The following is a 23,893-nucleotide window of genomic DNA, read 5'->3' as shown; positions in this document are numbered from 1 at the left end:
ACAAGGTTGGGTGTTAATTGTGAATACGCTAACCGGCTAACATGTAGCGATATCAAACTGTGGGCTTCTTTTCACATGTTACTAGCAAGGATGGTAGTTAGCATAGTCACATTAATGTTTGTTTTGGCGGTATCGGTCTATTTTTATACAATTTGAGAACAACGTTGGGTGTTTTTTGTGAATACGCTAACCGGCTAACATGTAGCGATATCAAACTGTGGGCTTTTTTTCACACGTTACTAGCAATGATGGTAGTGAATACGCTAACCGGCTAACGTGTAGCATGTTGGACCGTGTTCTTTTTTTATGTGTTTCAAACAAGGATGGGAGTTAGCGGGGTTAAAGTAACATTTTTCTTGATGGTATCAGTTTGTTTTTGTTGCAAACAAGGTTTGGAGTCAGAGGTTTTGTGAATATGCTAACGCGGAGAACGCTTCCAACGTGGCTAACGTGTTGCAACTAAGTTACTCTGAACAGACGGACTCTTAACTGACTCTTGTCTCGCTTAAAATGCGTTATAGCCTCGTATGTATGTCATAAGTTTGTGAAAATACAATATAGTGGTCTATTTTCACCCTATTAAAACGTAACTAACTATTAATTCCGTTACCTTTTCCAACATGTACTAAGTTTAACCAAAAATTCAGATTTAGCATTTAAATTGTCTCGCAAACTTAAGATCAAATTATTTTTTGTTTTATTTTTGGTCCCATTTATTAATGAGTTAAAGCTTAAATGTTTATGCTCCATGGTACTGTAGCATGCTTATGATGCTAACGAAAACTCACTTCTTCCATTATTTACTTTTTTAACCAAAAAAAAAAAAAAATTTTTTTTAGGGTTTTGTAACATGTAAACACAATTTATAGATTAAAAAAATATATATGTTTTAGTAATTTGAATTTTCTAATGACATGACATTCCTTAACGCCACATCTACAACAACACAAAAATATTTCTTGGTCAATTTTGGCCCTTTTTATATACATTTTTAATAGTATGCAATTGTTTTATCACTGCAAATTACATAAGAAAGTAAAGTGAAGTTAAAAAGAATTAATGCAAATATGTGTCAATGCTAAATGAATATTTATACATATTTTTAGGCATAGAAAAGGTTATACTCTTTGAATAATAAAAAGGTCAGCTAACACATGGTGTTAAAACCTTTATATTGTGTTCCAGTCTTTATGTTGCTATTGTAACTCTTCAACAAGTGACGCAATTGACGTAATTCTAGCAGAATTTTGGGCAAAAATGTGTTTTTCTACTTAGAAACATGAAACTATTGTAAATCATGAAAAGTATTATTTTTACAAATTTGGTTTAAATACCTTCAATTTTTGGAACAAATGTTCTGTCTCTCATTTGATTTATTTTGCTGCACTAAAATGTTTTTTTCTCCATTGGGATTTTTTCAGAGAATAGTTGAAAATAAACTTTATTGTTGTGTATCGCGATATATATCGTGATAAAAAATATTTTATATACATATTTTTCCATATCGCCTACTGAAGAGAGTACCAGCAACGCCCAACTAACACAAACTCTTTGACATAATGTACATTTTTGATGGATCGTGGATCGTGTTAGCACCTCGCTACATTAACTCCAGAATCTGCTAGAATTACGTTTATTGCGTCAACGTTTGAAAAGGTAAAAAAGGAGTCAAAAAACTTTAAACAGGTTATTGATATAGTAAAATTAATTCATGCTTTCCGAAATTGTGTTTCTGTGGCGACAAAAGAGGCTGTTAACCGCCACGGGGAACTCCTTTTAAAGGGTAAAAAATACCAGTGAACATGAGTAAAACGGTCATTTACAGTAACCTGGACCCGTTTTTGCTTCAACGAGGCTCTACAGTATCCTGCTACTTGATCCAGCTGGCCTCCCTGAAGTACAGTAGTCAGCCGGCTCTCAGCACAGCTCTTTCAGTTCAGTTCATTAACACGCCGTGTGTGTGTTTGTCTGTTGGAGCTTCATCGATGGATCAAGTATAGTTTGTGTTTTTGTGCTGCTGCTCCACGTCTTCCAGCTCGCTTCGCTTCATGTCCGTCAACCCTCACCTGCACCTGTTTGTGCCCTTCTCCCCACCCACCCCCACACACACATTTATGCCACATTGACGTGTGTGTGTTTCCCCCTACTCGCCTGTCTGACAAGGGTCCACGGTCCATATGTGGCTTCCTCATTAACGGGCCCACATGACAGGGACAGAGGCGCTGGCCACTGGCCCAGAGTTGGGGGGCCGACACCGCCAGACCCCCCAGATGCCAGTGGGAGTGCGTGCGTGTGCTCGTTTTCGGACACAGATGCCCCAACCATGTGGCCCCCTGTTCTCCTCTCCAGTTAGGTTCACTAATTACAGGCTGCTACTCTACCCTCTCCGTCCCCTCATTCCATCCCCCTCTTTCTTATTTTCTGTCATTATCAAAACACAAAAAATTGGGGTTGGTTCCCAGTTTGCTGAACTGTGTAGGTTGAAGATAAATCCTGTGACTCAAAAACGACAAATCTCTACAAGGACGAAGCAGCTGGAGTTAAAGAGTCGTTGGGAGAGTGCGCAAGTCGCTCCTGGCAAGCCGCGGTGTAGGTAATGACTGACAGGCTGTCACAGACGCGCCGCTTTCCGGGATTTCAAGTCGAGGCACAATTGGATAACAGGCGGAGCTGTTTGCACCATTCGGTAGGAATCACCGGCGAGGAAGTGCAAACCCGTCACCGAGGCTCATTTGGTGCAGTTAGTGGTCACAGGGAGTATGTTTTCCTGTCACGCTGAGCTGGAGGGAGGACACTGAAAACATGAAGCCGCTCACTTCCAGCACCAACACACACTGCTGCGTTTTTACTCTACCAGCATGAGGCGCAGAGGAATAGCTTGATGTAACGGGGTGAAAAAATGTTTTCATTTTTGCAAACTTTTAATTCGGAGGGCTCTTGAACACACTACAGGATTGAGGGCAGGTGTGCCCAATTAGAGACCCTTTTTAAAAGAAACACACAGCAGAAAGAGAGGACAGACAGGCAGACAGGCAGGAGAGAAGGGGAGAAGGCAGGGCCCAAGGTGCTGTGGGGACGCCGCCCCCCCCTGGGCCTGGGAAATGGGTGCAGCGCGCTGAGGCAGCCAGCGCTCGGTCGACGGCCGGGAGGAGCGCGGCGGGACAGCCAGCGCCGAGGTCGACGGCCGGGAGGAGCGCGGCGGGACAGCCAGCGCTGAGGTCGACGGCCGGGAGGAGTAGAGCCAGGAGTCAGGCAGTGGTCAGAGGGGGGAAGCGACGCTGGAATTGCAGAGGGGTGTGGTCACGATACACCCCTCTTCGAGCTAAGTACCCCTCTATCAACTGTCTTTTAGTTACCTGAGTTGTTTTTATCACTAGCACCAGTGCTGTTTTTCTTGCATGCTTTTATTTATTTTTTTATCTAGTTTGTAGTGGTTTTATTTAAGCCTGGTGCTTTTTAGATTCCAAACTCAGTAGTTTTTATCTTTTTTTTGACAGAGGCTCCTGGCTCCCAACAGACTGAGGACGCTCCTGCTAGACAAAAAGAAACAAAATAAACTTTTATCCCCTTTCTTAAAAACTGTTGTCCCGGGTCCTCTGTCTCCACACACCTCCAGATCAAAAAATCGAAAGGGAACCTGCCGCTCTTTACATTTACTTATATAGGGTCCAGATGACCCGAGTATTACCTTGACGTGTTATTCTACCCATGACAAATGTAGATGAAGGTGGACAGGACTTTATGTCTACCACGGACACCAGAGAAAATCAAAATTTATTGACAAAAATAGTTCAGGGCTCCGTCTTGAGGGGTCCAGGTGACCCTACTCCCTACGTAAACATACTTAGGACAGCACAATAACGGAATTTGAAACAGTAGAATCTATTACATGATTGAGAAAAAGCAAAAATCTTCTTCAGTTCTAGGATGTATTGATACTAGACATATTTAGTTTGCCCCCTCTGCTCTCCTAGGCTTGTTTACATTAAAAGTGGGGTCATCTGGACCCCATAATGATTGTCGATCTTTACTGGGGTCCAATGACAAACATGAAGTCTTGTCCACCTTTGTCATGGAAGGGGTAACACCTCAATGTGAGGGTCGGGTCATCTGGACCCCATAAGAGACCATGAGGGTTAAAGTGAACCATTCTTCGGATCTCGAAACAAATCTTCAGTCTGAATACTACCAAGCACACCCTAGTCCGGGACCAGGAACCGGTGTAGGACCTATCTTTCGAGGGGGTCTTGGTTCGTTTCCAATTGGACAAGCTTCGGTTTGGTCTGAGATCAGTCTGAATACGATCCGCTCTCAGGACCAAATCCACAGCTGAGTTTGAATTGCTTCCCTACATTTATACCTCCAAGCAGACAGATGTAGAAAAAGTAGTGGCCATGTCTGAATTCCTTCCCTACTCACTATATTACATTGGCGAATATAGACCAAAATGCATAGACATACATGACACAAAGACATCGTAAAATGTTCGTAATAATTTGATTATTACTTTGTGAAATTGTTAAGGTCATATCGGGCGCTTAGCAAAGCCAAACTAAAGTAGTGAGCATGGTGTCCGAATTGCTTTTAAAATCCAGGGCACTAGATAGCCCCATGGTAAATAGATTTTTAATAGTGAGGGTCAGAATTCGGACATAGCCCGTGTCTTCAAATGTAACTGTTAGTACCGCTCGATGACATCATCAATAGTCATATACGTGACATCTCAAAACTGTACGATGTGAGGGGCTGTAAGCTAGTGGAAGAGCTTGTAAACAGAGGGCTCTCTGTAGGACCCGCCCACAACTCACAGGGGAAATTCTATACCTGCAGAGACTATGTCTTAGAAGTGTAGATTTTTAAAACTTCGGCTAAAGCAAGCATAACCCTAATTAAAAACCACTGAGGACAGTTTTAAAATATGCTGATGATGCTAATGTATTTTTCACCAAACAATGAGGGGAGTGGGTCATAAAAAGAAGAATATTACGTTTTTTTTTGTTTTGTTTTATAAAACAAAAAAATTTGAGTGTAAAAAATTACTATTATTATTAAATGTTTACAATGTAGGAGCATGAAACAAATGATCCAAAAATAGAACATTTCTGCTATTTTTATTTTCAAAGTCGTATTTTATCATAAAAAGTTTTATGTTATCACAGCATTAAACTAAATAAGACTTTTGGGATAACTTTCAGACATTTTACAAATCCGTAGGGCGACAGTCACAAAGAGGCAACTGTAAAAAGCTGCTGAAACACAACATTGTATTAAAATCAGCTTCCTTATGTAAATGAATTTCTAGAAAAACCCCATCAAGCCTCACAGTCATTGATCAAAAACTGAAATAATAAGAAATACCTTTGGCTTTGTAATCAGCCTAAATTATTTTCCTTAATCTAAGTTATTACCACTTCTATAATTTAAACTAATTTGATTTTTATTACCAGTCTGGCTTTGAAAAGTCAAAGTTTGATTTATGGAGCGCAACATTCTGGGCTTCATTAGTTTTGTTTTCTTTTAAATTAAACTTTCACTGGATTTTTCTTTTTTTTAAATACCATATTAGACAACAGTTGCAGAATGGAGTGGAGCGTTTAAAATTAGCACAAAAAGTAAGATCTGCTTAGTAGATTATATTCCGTAACAATGCGTCCCAGCAATAAACCTCTACAAGTGGAGAGGCTGTTGATTACCCTTTGTGTTGTTGGCGGCTGGAGGCCTCTTGTGTTTGAAGTATATTTCAACACACGAGGTGTATATTTGTACAAACCTCTTTTGTAATAATTTAGGCTGAACTTAACTGATTGTAGTTGGATATTTTTTTGTTGGACCACCCAGGAGTTCTTAGAATCCGCCAGGCATGAGCCGCCGAGAAGTTGCAAACATGGCCCGACCATCTCAACTACTGTTAGAAACTTGGAGAGGCCCAGCGCTGAAGGGCAAGGACCAAAGGGGACACGGACACCCCCCGGGCTCAGATGTGGCGTGACCAGGGTCTTGCCAGAGAACTCAGAGATCCCTCTCCTTCCGTAGAGAAAGAGGGTCGACCAAGAAAACCAGCACCCAAGGGACATGGCCACTGTTGCCGAGGGCCTGGTTCCCCCCACCAGGTAGGTATGGGGTAGGGGACAGAAGATCAGAGGTCCCCTCCTTCCTTGTTTAATGCATGTGAAACCTGTAGATTCCTGACACATCATATACCTAACGCATTCTCTTTGCAACGCGTCATGTATGGATGTATGATTCTGGCCACATCCGCGCCACTTTTTGATGTTTTGGGTGTCCCCAGCTCGCCATTTATTGACTGTTCCAATTAAATCAAGGGTCCCCAACCTACGGGTAGTGAACCGGTACTGGTCCAAGGGCCACTTGGTAGCACCAAATGCTAATCAGAAGTCGCCAACACTTGGGACGCGGGCCAATATCGGTACCCTAACCCAGTTCAGTGTCCCGATGGTAAAGCGTCCCGAGGGTTGGGGACCCACAATTTAATGGTCCATACATGACGAATTGTGTGTGAGACTGTGTTGGAATATCAGTTGTTCCCAACCTTGTTAAGGACCAGTTGTGGATCATTCTGTATGAGGAACAAGTTGCATACATTTTTTGGTATTTTTTTTGTTTTGTTTTGGTTGGCCTCCGGTTTTCTTCAACCTTTGAGGGTAAAGTTTATCGCCATCCTCTGTAAAATATCTGCAACTGGTTAAAACTTTATTTGTACACTAGATTTTGTGTAGGAACTACAAATGTTTCGATAAATCCATATTTAGAATTTAAGTCTATTCATTTCAGCTTTCTTTTATTTCTTGAAGTCGAAGGCTCCAGTGTGTTCTTACTGGTTCTTTTAGGAAAATAAATGTTCCGACTATGTTTGTTTTTGTTAGCTTTGCTAGCTTGGAGGTTTCAGTTTCCGTCTAGAACAGGAGTCGGCAACCTTTAACAGTAAGAGAGCCATTTGGGTTTGTTTTCTACTGATCAAAACCTAGAAGGAGTCGCGTAGTCTTACTTTAACCTTTTAGAAATTTGGATTTGCATTCATGACCATCTTTTTTTTTTAATATGAATTATGTCCATTTTTTGGCACGAACAAAAGGAAAAATATAACAAGAAACTGACACTTCTCAATGTGGGATTTTATTGAATATTTCTACCTTTTATCTTTAGTAGAGGCCAAGTGGCTCATTGCTTAATTACTAGCTGAACTCCAAGCTAGCATAAAATTCCTGTGTAAATTAAAATCAGCCACAAATATTAGCATGTTGCTAAAATAAAAGCTAAACTCTATATTAGCCAAAAAATTGGAGTAAATAACAAATGTGCTAAAAATGTTAGCATAATGTTAAAATATTAGCTTTACTCCAAATTTCCATGAATAATTTCATTAGAGGCCAAATTAGCCAAAAAAAAGCTAGCTCATTGTTCAATTACTAGCTGAACTCCTGAATGCCTAAAATTCATCAGTAAACTAAATTAGTCAAAAAAGCTAGCCTGTTGCTAAAATAGAAGCTAATCTCCAAATTAGCCTAAAAACTCCAGTAGATAACAAATTAGCCAAAAATGTTAGCACATTGTTAAAATATTATCTTAACTCCAAATTAGCATAAAAAAATTAATTGGAGGCCAAATTAGCCCAAAAAAAAAAAAGCTAGCTTGCTACATGATTACTAGCTGAACTCCAAGTTAGCATAAAAAATTAGAGGCCAAATTAGCTTTAAAAAAAAAAAAATTAACATGTTAATCACTAGCTGAACTCGTAAATGGCCAAAAAAATCCTCGGTAAACTAAATTAGTCTAAAAAAGTTATCTTAGTATTAAAATAGAAGCTAGATTCGAAATTATCCCCCAAAAATTCAATAGATAACAAATTAGCCCAAAACATTAGCATGTTGCTAAATTATTAGCTAAACCCCAAATTAGCATAAAATTCCTCAGAAACTAAATTTGTCAAAAAGTTTAGCCTGTTGCTAAAATAGAAGCTAAACTCTAAATTAGCCTAAAAACCCCAGTAGATAACAAATTAGCCAAAAATGTTAGCATGTTGCTAAAATATTAGCTAAACCCCAAATTAGCATAACATTCCTCAGATACCAAATTAGTCAAAACTTTTAGGCTGTTCCTAAAATAAAAGCAAAATTCTAAATTAGCCTTAAAACCCCAGGAGATAACAAATTAGTCCAAAATGTTAGCATTCTGCTACAACATAAGGTAAACTGCGAAATTAGCATGAAAAAACCTCAGTGGATGCAAAACTATCCAAAAAAATACTAGCACAATAGCCTAAAATCTCTCAGTAAATTAAATAACTGAGGGAAAATATAAGCTGAACTTTAAGTTAGCCCCTAAAAACCCCAGTAGATAATAAATTAGTCAAAAACGTTAGCATGTTGCTAAAATATTGGCTAAACTCTGAATTAGCTCCCAAAACGCCAGTAAATAACAAATTAGCTTAAAACATTAGCATGTTGCCAAATTATTAGGTAAACCCCAAATTATCTTAACATTCCTCAGAAACTAAATTAGTCAAAAAAATTTAGCCTGTTGCTAAAATAGAAGCTAAACTCTAAATTAGCCAAAAAAACATAGTAGATAACACATTAGCCAAAAATGTTAGCATGTTGCTAGAATAATAGCTAATCTCCAAACTTCTGAAAATTACTAGAGCAAGTTTGAAGTGATGGGGAGAAACCAACAGTTTTTCAAAATAAAAGTTCCTCCAGAATCAGATTGTAAATTAAGCTTAAAAAATTGGTTTGTGTTTTCTTTCTATGCGGTCCAGTCCAAGAATTGGTGACCACTACACCATGTGATCATGTCTCATTTGTAGCAACTTTAGCATATGTGTTGTTTCCAGGACGATACATGGTATTGTATGACTCCTGACTCCAAATCCACTTTCTTAACAACCATGATGTAGTTTGAGAGAACGGATGCCGGACAAAACATGTAGCAATCATCACAGTAATGCTCGGAAATTGAAGTATAATTTCCAACTGTGCAAGCGTAGTAAACGACTTAGCGGCTAATTGCTAATTACTATGTACGTTTAAGACTAATAACCTCTCTGAGGTTGCTGACTGCGCTACACAGCTATTTAAATGTGTATTATTAGCTCGCGCTTATACAATTTATCAGGCTGAGATTTCTCTGTTTACTTAAAACAGAAAATTACCCGTCACACAAGCGTCCAGCCCCCAGGGGCGGTTAAACGGTAGATATCATTTTCTCACTGAGCGGGTCTTAAACTGCTGCTTGGTGTTGAAATTAATGGCACAGGGGGTGACCCCAGACAGCCATTTGACCTCTGACCTTCCAATTGTCTGGTTGCTTTTTCAGGGAAAACTGACAGAAGGCAGCCTGTCTGCTGACCTAAAGGTCCGTCTTTGCTCTACTGATGGTAGAGATGAAGACAAAGACGAGGGTTTCCTTTAGTGCTGCACAATGTATAGGAATTATTGAAAAATTATACCAAAAATCAAGTTTATTGGTATAAAAGAACAAATAAATGACAAACCACAAACCAGTTTAATATCAATATTTTTATGGTCCACCCTTTAGGATCGTGAAGTTGGCCTCTGATTTGTTTAGTTAATTTTTTTTTTATTCCATTTTCCAGAAAATATACATATACATATAATAAATTATTTAATTAAGATTCTGATGCAGAGAAAAATGGCTTTGCATGTAAAAAACTAATATACAACAATTTACATTAGTAACTGTGCAAACCCGCAAATTTTTTTACTTGTTTAATTTTTTATAAAATATTCTTTTTTTGGAGAGTAAAATATCAAATATTATTTAAGGTTTAAGTTAATATATTCTGGAATAATATTCCTGCCTTTTTAATTTTCATAATTGTGGTAAAAAGTTATGGTTTTAAAGTTATAAAAAACTGGCGTTATGCTAGTTTTTTGGACTTTTTGACATATATTAAGATTTTTTTTAGGTTATTTTGGAGTTTAGCTAATATTTCTGCTACATGCTAGCTGTTTTTTTGCTAATTTAGGCTTAAAAAAACGTTTTTAGGCTGTTTTGGAGTTAGGCTAATATTTAAATGCTAGTTGTTTTGGCTTATTTAGTTATTTTCAGTTTCTTAGGATTGCAGTTTAGGTATTTTTTTAAGCTACATCCGAGGTGTTTCGACTAACCTAAGTTGTTTTTGTTTGTTTTTTAAGGCTAATTTGGTATTTAGCTAATATTTTAGCTACATGCTAGCTTTTTTGGATAATTTAGGCTTTTCTTTTTAGTTTTTTTAGACTATTTTGATGCTGGGCTATTTTTTAAGCTACATGCTAGCTATTTTTGGCTAACCAAAATTATTTTATTTTGGCTAATTTGGCATTTAGCTAACATTTTAGCCGGTTATCAGCTTCTGCGTTTTCAGCTGTTAGCTTCAGTGTTTTCATCTATCACTTCCAGCGTTTTTAGCTATCAAATTTTAGCATCTTCATCCAGCAGTTCGTCTTCTTCTTGCTTTACTTTTTAGACATCGTATATAACAGGAATTTAATGTTGTTTTAAAGAAGATTGCAGGCGGCTACGAAGAATACCGTCGTAAAGACGAAAACTAAATTGCTAGCTTAGCGCTATATTGGCACTTAATATCGTCATCACTTTCTGTCAATCAACAGGCGGCAACAGCAACTCTACCCATTCCCTTGTTCTATGGACCTACAACCAATGTGACCCACCAATGTGGATCCATTTAACAATGGAAACACTCAAAATACCGGATCAAACCGGACCTTACTGGACTGGACTGCTCAGTGAAAATAAGGCTCAAGTGTCTCTGGCCAAAACACTGAACCCGTCACTGCTCATGGTGGTTATAGGGTCCAGTTATAGACAGAGTAGGCAACATCAGTGAATGAGACATCGGTGAATGGGACTATGACTGTCTTTCATGTCCACACCAGACTTGGAAACACGTTTGGAGTTTTCGTGTTCAAAACTCTTGCATTCATGCGTCTCTACACACGTTTTTTTTTTTTGGGCTCTACAAACAAAATTCTTGTCAAGAGTTAAAACTGATGAACTTTGACCAATCAGAGACTTAGATACGGTCTTATCTCATAGAGTCCTTTTTATAAAAGGAAGCTGTTTAAAAATTGGTCAAAAAAGATAAATTAATAATTTAAGTTATGCCTGGCAAGAATTCTATGACACCAAGTCTTTTATATATCGGCATAGTGCGAGACCAAGGCTCTTCCAACTAGATGCTAGTATTGGGTAGCAACAGTCTAGTGCAGGGGGGTCCACATCCAGGCTTTGAGGCCTAGAGATTCTCCAGACACCAGTGACAATCAAAAATCATGGAGGAAAAAAAGGTCATGGCACTGTTTTGAGGGGTCTAGATGACCCCTCTCCCAACGTCAACATACCTAGGACAGTATAAGGACTTAAGGCTTTCTAGAAAGCTAGCAAAGGGCCATAGAAGTATACACTATACTACCAAGGAGTGCCGGTTTGTGTGAGTACAGAGGATTTGATGAAAGCTGTGGCGACCCCTAAAGGGAGCAACCGACAGACAAAAAAGATGAAGAACGAGTCTATAAACCGCCGTTTATTCCACTGCATGAAATCTATCATTACTCGCGTCCCACACCAGTAAATACATCCAATTATAGCGTCACGAAAACGGCATAAACCGCTCCGACTCAGACAAGCGTAGGCGTGGGAACTTGAGGTTTGGAGTTTATCAACCTGCCTGTGAGTCTGTCAGTCAAACCATCAGTCTGTCAGCTTGTCGAGAAGCATCAGACACCACGAGGGGGGAAAACGTGTTCTCAGAATAGACTTTTCAGATGCTCCCACTCACAGAAACACTCTAAAATCCCAGCAGAGAAGACAGAGGGCCTCTCTCAGTGGTTCATCCCGCAAGACTCCGGTGATTTCAGAGGTAATGTAAAGCTGTTTTTATTTATAGTTCACGTTTGCATGCAAAATATTTTTTAGAAGAAATATTGGAAATACTCTACTTATCAATTTACCCTAATTCCTCTAAAATTCTATCAGTTTCGGAGTTCATTCATCTGGATTTGGTGCAGTTCCCGTTGAAAGTGGCACGATACAGCCTCCGAAATCCCATTTGAAAGCGGTGAGCGCCGGGGTTTGCTCCGCAAAGATTAAATTTCATGTGTTTTTGTCTCCGAAAATCAATATGGATTCAGTCATAACCAGGCGCGTAACAGGATTGGTCACACGCTACAACCGGGGCGTGGCAGGGGGAGGGGCGGCTATTAAAAGGGTTTGAAAGTAAGACAGAACAAATGATTGGATGAAAATCTTTAAGTCACAATTTTTTTGGTAGATTGAGTCTCTTAGTAATTTTTGCTAGCTTTTGTACACGTTAATGTATGCGCAAGACTTTATCGAAATTCTAGAAATGTCATAAAAACACAATTTCGCAATTAAGTCATAATTATGTAAATAAACACAAACAAACTCATGGAAAAAAATCATTAAAACAGATTTACAGCAGATACATTCACATTTCTGTCACGGCGCTAGCGCTCACCATCAGCTATCAAAGGAGACGTCGGCGTCTTATTCAGGCCGTGGAGCGGCGAGCTACATGGGAGTGGCTGGTGATTGGTGGTTGGTGATTTAACAGAAACGCTGTGGATCCAACTATTCTGAATGAGACGCTCAACTTTTGATGACTTGTGGGACCTCTAGTGGCGCCCCTGAGCGAGGTATCCGGTTGTTGGTCATGTGACTCACTTAATTCGAAAATAAGTGTTTCAAGACCCGGTTCCACTGGCTTTTACAGGGATATTGGAAAAAAATGTTATATAGTGCGAAAAATACAGTATGTCATGTTAGAATAAGTCACAGGCAGGAGTTCACTCAAACATTTTGAACCAAAAAAAAGACTAAAATTAGTTTTAATGGTCTTGTTGGCTTTAAAGTTTTCACAAATTGTCTTTATTTTATATCTTGTATATTAGACTCATTTTCTGAAGTCGTTTAGTCAAAACTTTTAAAAAAGTCACATAAAATACTCAGATTTTACTCCTATTCATAATATCCAGAAGCTCATTATGAGATCAGGTCAAAAAATCTTCACTAGCAAACAGATTTGTGTTCCGTATCTCCCTCATGGTGACATCAACTTTGTGCATCTTTGGTTATTTATATTTTGCCTCTTTTTCTCAAGCGATATTATTGGCAGCCAAAAGGCTGTATGGATTCAGAGCCTTTGAAATGTCAGCGACGCTCAGGAAATGACAGCTTGATTTGACAGGAATCAGGCGACACAACTGGGACGGTTGATGATTTTTGCCTCTTGTCATCATGTGCACAGACAATCACAACAGTGCAAGTTAACCAAAAAAAAAAGTAGATTTTTAAATCTTTTTGACATTAAGGGGACTATTTTCTGCATTAGAATTCTGAGAATGACAAGCAGTAAGATCAGCTCTCTTTCTTAAGGACTTCTCCTTTAGGTAAGGGTGCTAAATGCTGCTATTTGTTCCTTTTAGGACTATTTCTGATATCTTTGAATGTGAACTTTTGTAAGGATAACCTTCTTTTTGAAACAAAAATGATCCTTTTAGTAACTATAGGCTGATTCCAACAGCACTACATGTTAGCCACATTTGAAGCGTTAGCGTATTCACAAAAACTTTTCCTTCCAATCTTATTTCTAACCCAAAATAAAAGAGAGTTATACCACTAAAACAAAGATTACTTTGGCGACACAAACTTCCAACCGTTTTAGGAAAATGTAAGAAAAACACAGTCCGACACCGCTACATGTTAGCCACATTAGCAGTGTTAGCCAAGTTAGCATATTTACAATAGCTTCAACTAACAAGATTTGTTTGCAACACAAAAAAAAAAAAAAATTGGAACTACTCCAACACGTAACCTTTTTAGTAATGTAAAAACACACAGTCCAAGAAAGCTACGCGTTAGCCAAGTTATCGAGTTCACAATAGCTGTAACACCCAACCTTGTTTGTGTGAGTTTCACTGCTAAAAAAAAAGGCTAACGATTATGCTAACTCCCAACTTTGTTAGAAACAGGTAAAAAAAAAAAAAACACATACATTAGCCACAATAGAAGTGTTAGCCATGTTAGCATATTCACAATACCTGTACCTCTGAATCCTATTTACAAACACAAAATAAAACAGGTTTACAGCTAAAAGACAAACAAAAAAGTTACTGTGACTGCACTAATTTCTACCCTTGTTAGCAACACGTAAAGAAAGCACAGTTTAACACCTCCACACGTTAGCGACATAAAAAGGGCTAGCCACGTTAGCCTATTTCACAATAGCTGGAACACAATATTTTGTTTGTAACACAAAATAAAAAATTTTACCGCTAAAAAAAAGTTACTGTAATGACGCTAACTCCCAATTGTTAATAATTGGTAAAAATACATGGTCCAACAGCACTACGTTAGCCACGTTAGAAGTGTTAGCCGTGTTAGCATAATCACAATAGCTTTAACTCCCAGTCTAGTTTACAACTCAAAAAAAATAAATAAAAAATACAGGGACTGCACTAACTCACAACAATTTAAGTTTACTTGTTAAAAAAAAAAAAAAAAACATAGTGCAAGAAAGCTACAAATTAGCTAAGTTAGCGTATTCACAATGGATGTAATTTACGATACAAAATAAAAGAGAGTTTGATTACTAAAACAAAGATTACTTTGACTACACTAACTCCCAACCATTTTAGGAAAATGTAAGAAAAACACAGTCCAACACCGCTACATGTTAGCCATGTTGGATGTTAGCCGAGTTAGCATATTCACAATAGCTGTAACTCCCAATCTTGTTTACAACTTAAAAAAAAATCTGTGTAAAAAAGAAAAAAAATACAGGGACTACACTAACTCCCAACCTTTTTAGCTTTCTTGTAAAAGAAAAAAAAAATGCAAGAAAGCTACAAATTAGCTAAGTTAGCGTATTCACAATGAACGTAATTTACGATACAAAATAAAAGCGAGCTTTACCACTAAAACAAAGATTACTTTGACTACTCTAACTCCCAACCATTTTAGGAAAATGTAAGAAAACACTCTCCAACACCGCCACATGTTAGCCACGTTATAAGTGATAGCTGTAACGCCCAAAATATAAAAAAAACAGGTAGAAAAGACACCGTTTACCACCACTACACATTAGCCGCATAGCCAAGTTAGCACATTCACAATAGCTGGAACTCAGTATTTTGTTTGTAACACAAAATAAGAATTTTTACTGCTAAAAAAAAGTTACTGTTCCTGTGCCAACTCCCAATTTTGTTAAAAAAACAGGTTAAAAATAAAGCAGTCCACCACCACTGCAAGTTAGCCACATTAGCTCGTTTGCAAACCGTCTAAACTTGCTTGCAGCTCAAAAGAAAAAAAAATTAGATGGAAATTTTAACAGAGAGTTTTGTATATCTCAAAAGTACAACCAGAATTATATCATGTAATAGGCACTCTGGATTACAAAGCACATTTTAATTCTCTAATTGACACTTTTCTTTTTTATTAAACAAGCAGAGAATAATATGCAATATGTCATAAATGGCTTAAAGTCCAACAGAAATAACGTACTTTGAAATCCACATCCTGAAAGTCTGAGTTTCCAGCTGCTAAGTGCTCGATAAAGTGAACGCAGAGTAAAAAAAAAAAAACCCAAGAAGGTACAAGGACTCTGACTGAGAACTTAAGTGGTCCTGGGCTCTGTAGACCTGCGTGAACCTGCAGGGGTGAATGAGCACTTTGTCCGACGCACTCTTTGTTTTCCTCCAGAGACGGGAACGGGAAGGTATTTCCCTTTCATACTCGAAACGGAAAGCTGCCTCCCCGCCGCCTCTTTTAGCCAAGTGTAGGTAAACTAAATTTGCTACGTTTACTTGGTTTCAGTCACCTGGGTACTTGTGAGCAGCAGCTCCCGCTTGTTACGGCGGCAGGTACATCTGAGTGGCCTGCGGGATCTGAGGCGTCTTTCATCCTCCGTTCGCCGCTTGCAATTACCTGGGAGGGAAAAAGATGGAAGTTAGCGAACGCTAACGGCCTTTGCGCTGCTCTCCCACTTCGAGGGGTCTCTAATAACTTCACCAAAACCTCAAATATCTGTCAAAAACAATCAGAAACAAGAGCATCCAACACTTATTAGGTACTGTATTTAGCGGCGAGCCAATGCTTGATTTAATAATGCCGGCGAACGGGGTCACAAACTCCAACTAAAAGCGGGAGAGGGGAGCCTTATTAGGTGCTTGTTTTTGTCTTGCTATGCGGAAAGTTGCAGAGAGAAATGCACCAAATGAGACGCTGGCGCGGAATACCGCCGGCAAAGGGCAAAAATCCTGCATCTCCATCTATTTTTCATCTCCTCCGCAGGATTGTTGGAGGCGCGCGGCCGTCCCTCCCACCCTGCCATATGCTCGGCGCCGCTCGTCTTTTAGAAGCGTTTTGTCACCATCCCCACTTTGGAGGTAGCCTTTGAAAGTGATGTCGCCGGATGCAAAACACCCGGGGAAGAAGTGGGACGGCACCAGACAATGATTAATACCGCTTTCAGCCATCGCCTTGAAGGGAGCCGAGGCTTCATTTGCTTTCGCGGTAGAATTACTTTGGCGAGGAAGGGAAGAGGGGAGAAAGGAGGCGGGAGTTGTAAGGGGTGGAGGAAATTCTTTGAATCGCCGCGTACGGAGGCTTTTTAATTAAAATGTTCAGGGGAAACACATTTTTCACAACCTTGAACTGCGTGGGCCAAACTTGAGGAGAAAGTGTTGGGACTCTGTCACATTTTGGGAAAGTCTCATCTTGATTCCCGCGCAACTCCGGCAAGGTTGATAGGGTCATCTCTGTGTTAGAGTTTCCGCAGTGATCAATGACTAGAGGGACACGATCTTTTCTTGAGTTTACCGTTTAAGAACAAGCGTTGGGCGTGTGATGGAATTTTGGACACAAATAAAGGTTGTCGAGTCCCTTCAGAGGGGCGGGTCATTTGACCACAAGGCCAGGGATCACGCCAACACGTCAGCTGCCTAATGTGTGCTGGCACCGTGAGCGGTTTCCTTCACGGGGGCCTAATTAAAACGAATAGTACACAGTGATGCCCTGCATCTCACACCTCCTGTTGAACACAGCGAGGTGTTAATCGGCTACATACTGCCCGTCATGCTCTGGGATCAGGGACGTTTATGGAGGTCATGGACACGAATCACCGGGATGCCTCCATTTGTCTTTCACGTTGGACTGATGACCTATGATTGGGGATTAGAAAAGTGTAAATGAGGTGCATATATATTTCACAAAAGCAAGACATCAAGACATCAAACTATCTAGCAATGGTCAACGGTAAAGTCTCTGACTAGTAGGATGCTTTTAATAAACAGATACAACTACAGTGGTTAGAACTTTTTTTAAAATAATTACAGTGACAATTTAGCAAAATATTTATAGGATAAAAAATCTTATACTTGTAGACCTGGTTAAGATGATCTGCTGAAGTTCAAACTGAGAATTAGAACAGGGAAGAAAGGTAATAGAGGGACTTTAAATGTGGCATGACTGTCAAACCATGGGGGCCAGATCCTTCCATTTTATTATTTTGTTCTAACTTTTATGATTTTGACAAAATATATTTTCATGGAGAGTAAAATATTGAACGATAATTAATGTTAAAGTGAATTTATTCTGGAATAATAATCCTGCTTTTTTATTATTTATAGTTATGTTAAAAAGTTACGATTTTAAAGTTGTAAAAATTTGTATTCTGCTAGCTTTTTAGACTATTTTGGCATTTACTAAAAATTTTTTAGGCTTTTTTTGGAATTTAGTCAATATTTTAGCTACATGCTAACTGTTTTGGCTAATTTAGGCTTTTTTTAAATGTCTTAGGCGGTTTTGGAGTTTGGCTAATAATTCAACTACATGCTAGCTGTTTTGGCTAATTTAGGCTTTTTTAGTTTTTTAGGTAGTTTTTGAGTTTCGAGTTTTTTTTTTTGTTTGTTTTTTTTTTAGGCTAATTTTATTTAGTTAATATTTTAGCTGGCTATCACCTTCAGTGTTTTTAGCTGTCAATTTCAGCATCTTCAGCTATCAGGCCTAGCATCTCAGTTACCAAATTCAGCTTACAGCATTAACTCTAGCATTATTGCAGGTAATACTATATATCTAGTTCATAATTATGGTTAAAAAGTTATGGTTTAAACCTTTTAAAGTTTAGCTTTAGAGTATTCAATAAATGTTTATCCTGTTTGGCCCGCAACCTAAGGTGTGTTTTGGATTCTGGCCCCTTGTGTGATTGAGTTTGACACCCCTGGCCAGGGTTTTACAGAGAATGGTCAGAAAAAGAGAAAAAAATATCCAGTGAGTGTCAATTCTGTTGATTTCAGACTGGTTCCAGCTAATAAATCTACACATTCTCACTCCCAACTCGCATCACCTTTTGACTTTTTGGGTGTCCCCAACTTGTCGTTTTGTGACGTGCCAGCTGTTCCCATTTAAATGTCCCTTTCCAAACCCTTGGGGCGGGGTCCCAGACACGGAACCAGTACTGGATGCAGACTGTCCACGTCCCAGCATTCGATCAGGCCCCCCCTCCAAGTCACTTTTTGATGTTTTAGGTGTTCCCAACTCATCATTTTTTGACTTGCTGGCTGCTCCCTTTAAATCAGGGGTCCCCAACCTCAGGGCCGCATAGTGGTACTGATACAAGTGTCGCTTGGTACTGGGTCACATGCGTGAATCAGGGGTTCCCAACCCTCAGGACATGGACCAGTTGAGGCAAAACGAAATCTTCCTTCAATGAGGTTGAGGAAACCCAACTGCTCAAAAAGTTGCCATGGAGGGGGCCAAAACCTTACGTCCATAAATGACGACTTGGGATAGAATATGTTAGATTGAAAGGCAACAGTAACTCAATTATTAACGAGGTATGGAGGGGAGCATCTCTGAACGCACAACACGTCCAACCTTGAGGGAGAAGGGCTACATCAACAGAAGACCACACCGAATGTCACTCTTGTCAGCTAAGAACAGAAAACTGAGGCTACAGCTCAAACTGACTCACCAAAATTGGACAATAGAAGATTAAAATAACGTCTGGTCCCACAAATCTTGATTTTTATTGGAACATATGGATGGTCGGATAAGACATTAAAGCATGGATCCATCCTGCCTTGTATCAACGGTTCAGGCTGGTGGTGGTGGTAGTGTAATGGTGAGGAGGATATTTTCTTGCCATACTTATTAGTACCACTTGAGCCTACTATTGACACTGACCATGTCCATGACCAAAGTGTACCATCTTCTAATGGCTACTTCTAGCAGGATAAGTAGAGCTGGAATCATCTCAGGCTGGTTTCTAGAACAAGACAATGAGTTCACTGAACACTCACCACATCTCAACCCAATAGATTACCTTTGGAACGTGGTGGAATGGGATATTGGCATCATGGATGTCCAACAGACAAATCTCCAGCAACTGTGTGATTCCATCATGTTAAGATGGACCAAACTCGGAGGAATGTTTAGTCATAAATTTACACTGTCCAAAAAAAAGATTCATATGTCCGTTGGTTACTCTAAGGTCCTAGGTGTCTGCAACAGATTAGTGACCTGTCCAGGGTGTACCCTACCTTAGCCCGTCAATACCCGGGTTAGGTTTTGGTAGCCCCTTGACCTCGAAAGGGACAAATGGTTGAGAAAATGAATGAATCTACATTGAAACTATCCATTGGTGTGAGCCCAGCTCGTATTGAAGTCATAGTTTTGGACAACCCTCGCTAGCTAAAGAATTTGACTCAACACAATAATTGAAATATCTAAACAATTAAATCCTAAATCCTTGCTTTAAATCATTTTTTACAGATGAATCAGGAGTAAATGACATAACGAAGCACCCTCTTAGTCATGAGTCATTTCCACAATCCTGCGCACAGACATGCATTCGCACACACTCAGTGAAACCACTGTTCTTCCATACAGCCATTAATCTGAACAAATTAGCGGCGGCGAGTATCCTTCACATGAAATCTGAGTATCAGCCATGCAAATTAAAACCACGCAGCCCATACTTCATTACACATCATTATGATCCCCTGCTTTACTTCAAAACCCTGGCTACCAATAAACAATCCCACCATGTTGGGGAATAAAATGCAAAGCGGTGAATTAACAAGCAGGCGTGACAGGCTGATTATTGATTTAATGTCAGCGGCAGGCTGGCACATAGATCTCCGAGGCGCAGCACACTATTAAAATGTCCTAACTAGGGTAATTGCATTAGACACCTTTTCATAGCACTTTGTGCGGCTAATCGGCATGTAATACGGCGAGGGAAGAGACGGGAGCTGAGCTGAGTCAGTGGTGGGGCTAAAATGGACCAAAGGGAGCGCTAAAAACTGTAACCGCGCTCTCTCAACATTTATTTTTAATGAGATTAACTGTGGTCATGTCTTCGGCGGAGGAAAACTTTGGAACTTCATTACCAGCCCCCGCCGGAACGAGGAGAAAGAAGTGGGGGATGGCCAGGTGCCAGGTGCTCGCTGTGAGGGGACACCCAATCACCACGGCGACGGGGGTCACGGGGGCAGGTCGGGGGAGGGTCGGCGGGGGAGGGCACGTGCCCCGAGCAGCAGGGCGGCCAGGCTTTGGCATGAATCCCCACCGCCGCCACACACACATACGCCCACCCGCTGGTTTGGAGACGCTGGAGGAGAGGTCGCGTACGCAGTGGCCCTCAAACGCACACCAGCAACACTCCTTTTGGCTTTCAGCACCAACAGACACTCGGGCGCTCGGCGAGCGGAGGAATTAGGTCAGCTTCAGTGGTCAAACAGGTCGGCTCCATCCGCAGCAGGGCACTAAACACAAATTATTCTCAGCAGAATGCGCTCGTACCAAAAGAGGGAGAAGGACAATCAAAAGCTGGACCTCCAATCACTTAGACTGTCCCACAGCTCAGTGTGGCGCCACATAAGGCACCTTGTTCCAAAAACGCAACCAGACAGAAGCGTCCAGACAAACAGGTCAAGGTTCCTTCTGCTGCAGGTCATATGCAAAACACTTCAGTTCAATTTGTAGTGTCAAGGAAAAATATATAATAATAAATAACAAAAACAAAATTTCTAACTTTAATTAAAGAAAAATTAAAATATTACATGCTGTATTTTAAACAGAACTCTTGTTTTGGGTTCACACAAGGACAAAAAAATATATATTTTTGATATTTTAAACCAAAGAAGTCTACATTGTAGAACAGAACCAATAGAAATAAGTCAAAAATGTGTATCTTGTTGGCAGATTTTCCTTACGTAAGCAACTTACCAAGAACCAAGAAATTATATCATTAAGATATAATTTCTCAAACTAAGATTATTTTGCCAATATGTTTATTTTTCTTGCAAGACAAAAATTATGACAGATTTTTTTATTTAAATAGTGATTTTTTTCAATTAAATTGTCATTGCTTCATAATTTCTTAAAGCTTTTGTTAGAAATATTCTCGCTCTTTTGCTTTTTATGCTCTGTTGTCAAGAAGTTTTTCAATTGTTTCCGTGCTGAATTAGTATTGGCATGTTGGAAAAATAAAATCACTCAAGACTTTTTAGCTGTTCATTAAAAAAAACAAATTTTTCTTCTTTTGTTTCAATCTGACACACATTGTCCAAGAAGCCAGTTACCATGGTACCTTTAATAGATTAGCAAGAAAGAATTACATATTTTTTCTAAATTTGCTTTTGTGTCAACAGTGTCTTTAAACAATAAAAATAATAATTTTTAGGACATCGCACATTAAATCTGAATTTGAACCTTAGATTTTTTTTTTTTTACTCAAGAAAAACAAACAAACTATATTTTCTGCACCATAATGCACTTAGAAGCCCTTTTCTTTATTCAAGAAACGACAGTGTCCCTTATATATTGATTCGTTCTGGTTTTTCTTAAAAATGTTTCAGCGATTTTGAGACAGCACTCTGTCAAAATGTTTGGCTGGGAGTTGTTAACAGGCTAACGCGACTAATGTGTAGTGGTGTTGGGCTGTTTGTATTAAGTGTTGCTAACACGGTTTGGTAGTAGCGTAGTCAAAGTAACAGTCACAGTTTAGTTTTAGCAGTAAGTCTGCCCATTTTAGGCCTAGATGACCCCACTTTTAATGTAAATATGCCTAGGATAGCACCAGGGTTACAATGTAAAAGGTTGAAATTAATGGGAAAAAGCAAATTTGAGTGTAAAAATCAAACTTTTTTGAAAAATTAAAGTCAATTGAATTTTTTTTTAGTTTTGAAACCAGCCAAGTGGTCAGTTGAGGAAGTACAACATTTGGTACTCTTAGCATCAACTAAGAGGAGGTTTGGAAGATAATTAAATGTTAATGAAGTTAGAGGCAAATAAAGACCTTAATGGTTTTGTTCAAGATGTTAAAGTAAATGATTAAAATACATTTGTCAGACGTGTTTTTCTGTACTAACATGAAATTTTAGCCTTTACTTTAACTAAAACAACCCCTAAAGATTGAATAGAAATCAAACATATAGAGTTGCCATGAAAAGAGTTGGTGTAAAACCACTTTTTCTCCATTAAAGGTAAAGAAAATAATTGATCCCTTTTGAAACCAGCCTCTAATGGTCATTTAAGGAAGTGCAACATTTGGTAAAACATTACAGAGAGATAAAAAAAAAAAAAGAAAAGCAATTAAACTTTCATTTCTATTGAACCCCTAAAGAAGTGGTATTCAAAGTCAAGCCTCGAGGGCCGGCTTTAGAACTGGATTTAGGTGAGGCTCAAAGATAACTTTGTTGACCAAGCAAAGCTGAACAGTAAAATAAAACTAAAAAAAAAAAAAAAAAAAAGATTAAAACGCACACAGACAAAAAAAGAACCGTAAGGTAAATTTTCTACTTCAATAGTACCAATGACAAAACAAGGCCGAACTATCCAGGCTGATAGCTAAAAACGCTGAAGTTGATAGCTAAAATTAGTGAAGGTAATAATTGAAAACACTGAAGCTAATAGCCAGCTAAAATATTAGTTAAACGCCAAAATACCCTTAAACAACGAGATTAAAAAAAAAACCTTAGGTTAGCCAAAACAGTTAGCATGTGGCTGAAATATTAGCTAAACTTCAAAAAAAGCCTAAAAAACTGAAAAAAGCCTAAATTAGCCAAAACAGCTAGCATGTAGCTGAAATATTAGCTAAACTCCCAATCAGTCTGAACATTTTTCAAAGAAACCTAAATTACTGAAAACAACTAGCCTGTTAATATTAGCCTACCTCAAAAACGGCCTAAAAGGCTAAAAAAGAGAGAAACACAGAAATCAGCCAAAAAAACAACTAGCATTTAGCTGAAATATTAGCTAAACTCCAAAACGGTCTGAACATTATTTTCAAGAAGCCAAAATTAGCCAAATAGCTAGCCTGTTAACATTAGCCTACCTCAAAACCAGTATAACAAAAAAACGCATAAATTAGCCAGAAATGCTAGCATGTAGCTGAAATATTAGCTAAACTCCAAAACAGTCTGAACATTTTTTTCACGAAGCCAAATTTTGTCAGAACACCTAACCTGTTAATATTAGCCTACCTCAAAAACGGCTTAAAAAACAAACAAAAATATGCATAAATTGACCAAAACAGCTAGCATGTAGCTGAAATATTAGCCAAACTCCAAAACAGTGTGAACATTAAAAAAAAAAAAAAACCTAAATTAGCCGAAACAGCTAGCCTGTTAATATTAGCCTACCTCAAAAACGGCATAAAAGGCTAAAAAAGAGAGAAACACAGAAATTAGCCAAAAAACAAATAGCATTTAGCTGAAATATTAGCTAAACTCCAAAACAGTCTGAACATTTTTTTCAAGAAGCCAAAATTTGTCAGAACACCTAACCTGTTAATATTAGCCTACCTCAAAACCAGTATAACAAACAAACA

The 23,893-nt window shown here is 38.8% G+C and overlaps 1 long non-coding RNA gene across 2 annotated transcripts in view; it reads right to left on the bottom strand.

Moving 5' to 3' along the window:
• LOC118599839 overlaps positions 1 to 23,893 on the bottom strand; it is a 121,145-nt gene that overhangs the window by 47,717 nt on the left and 49,535 nt on the right. The window contains exons 1-2 of one of the 2 annotated variants that reach the window (XR_004949350.1): positions 17,126 to 17,538; positions 15,878 to 15,984 (exon numbers count right to left, since the gene is read on the bottom strand). This is a non-coding gene — a long non-coding RNA (uncharacterized LOC118599839). Of the gene's footprint in view, positions 1 to 15,877; positions 15,985 to 17,125; positions 17,539 to 23,893 lie in introns of those variants that run through there. The other variant, XR_004949349.1, reaches the window with a different exon arrangement.

This window comes from Oryzias melastigma, linkage group LG2 (assembly GCF_002922805.2).
Source record: "Oryzias melastigma strain HK-1 linkage group LG2, ASM292280v2, whole genome shotgun sequence".
NCBI classification, from domain to species: Eukaryota; Metazoa; Chordata; class Actinopteri; order Beloniformes; family Adrianichthyidae; genus Oryzias; species Oryzias melastigma.
This window is presented reverse-complemented; position numbering and strand designations above follow the sequence as displayed.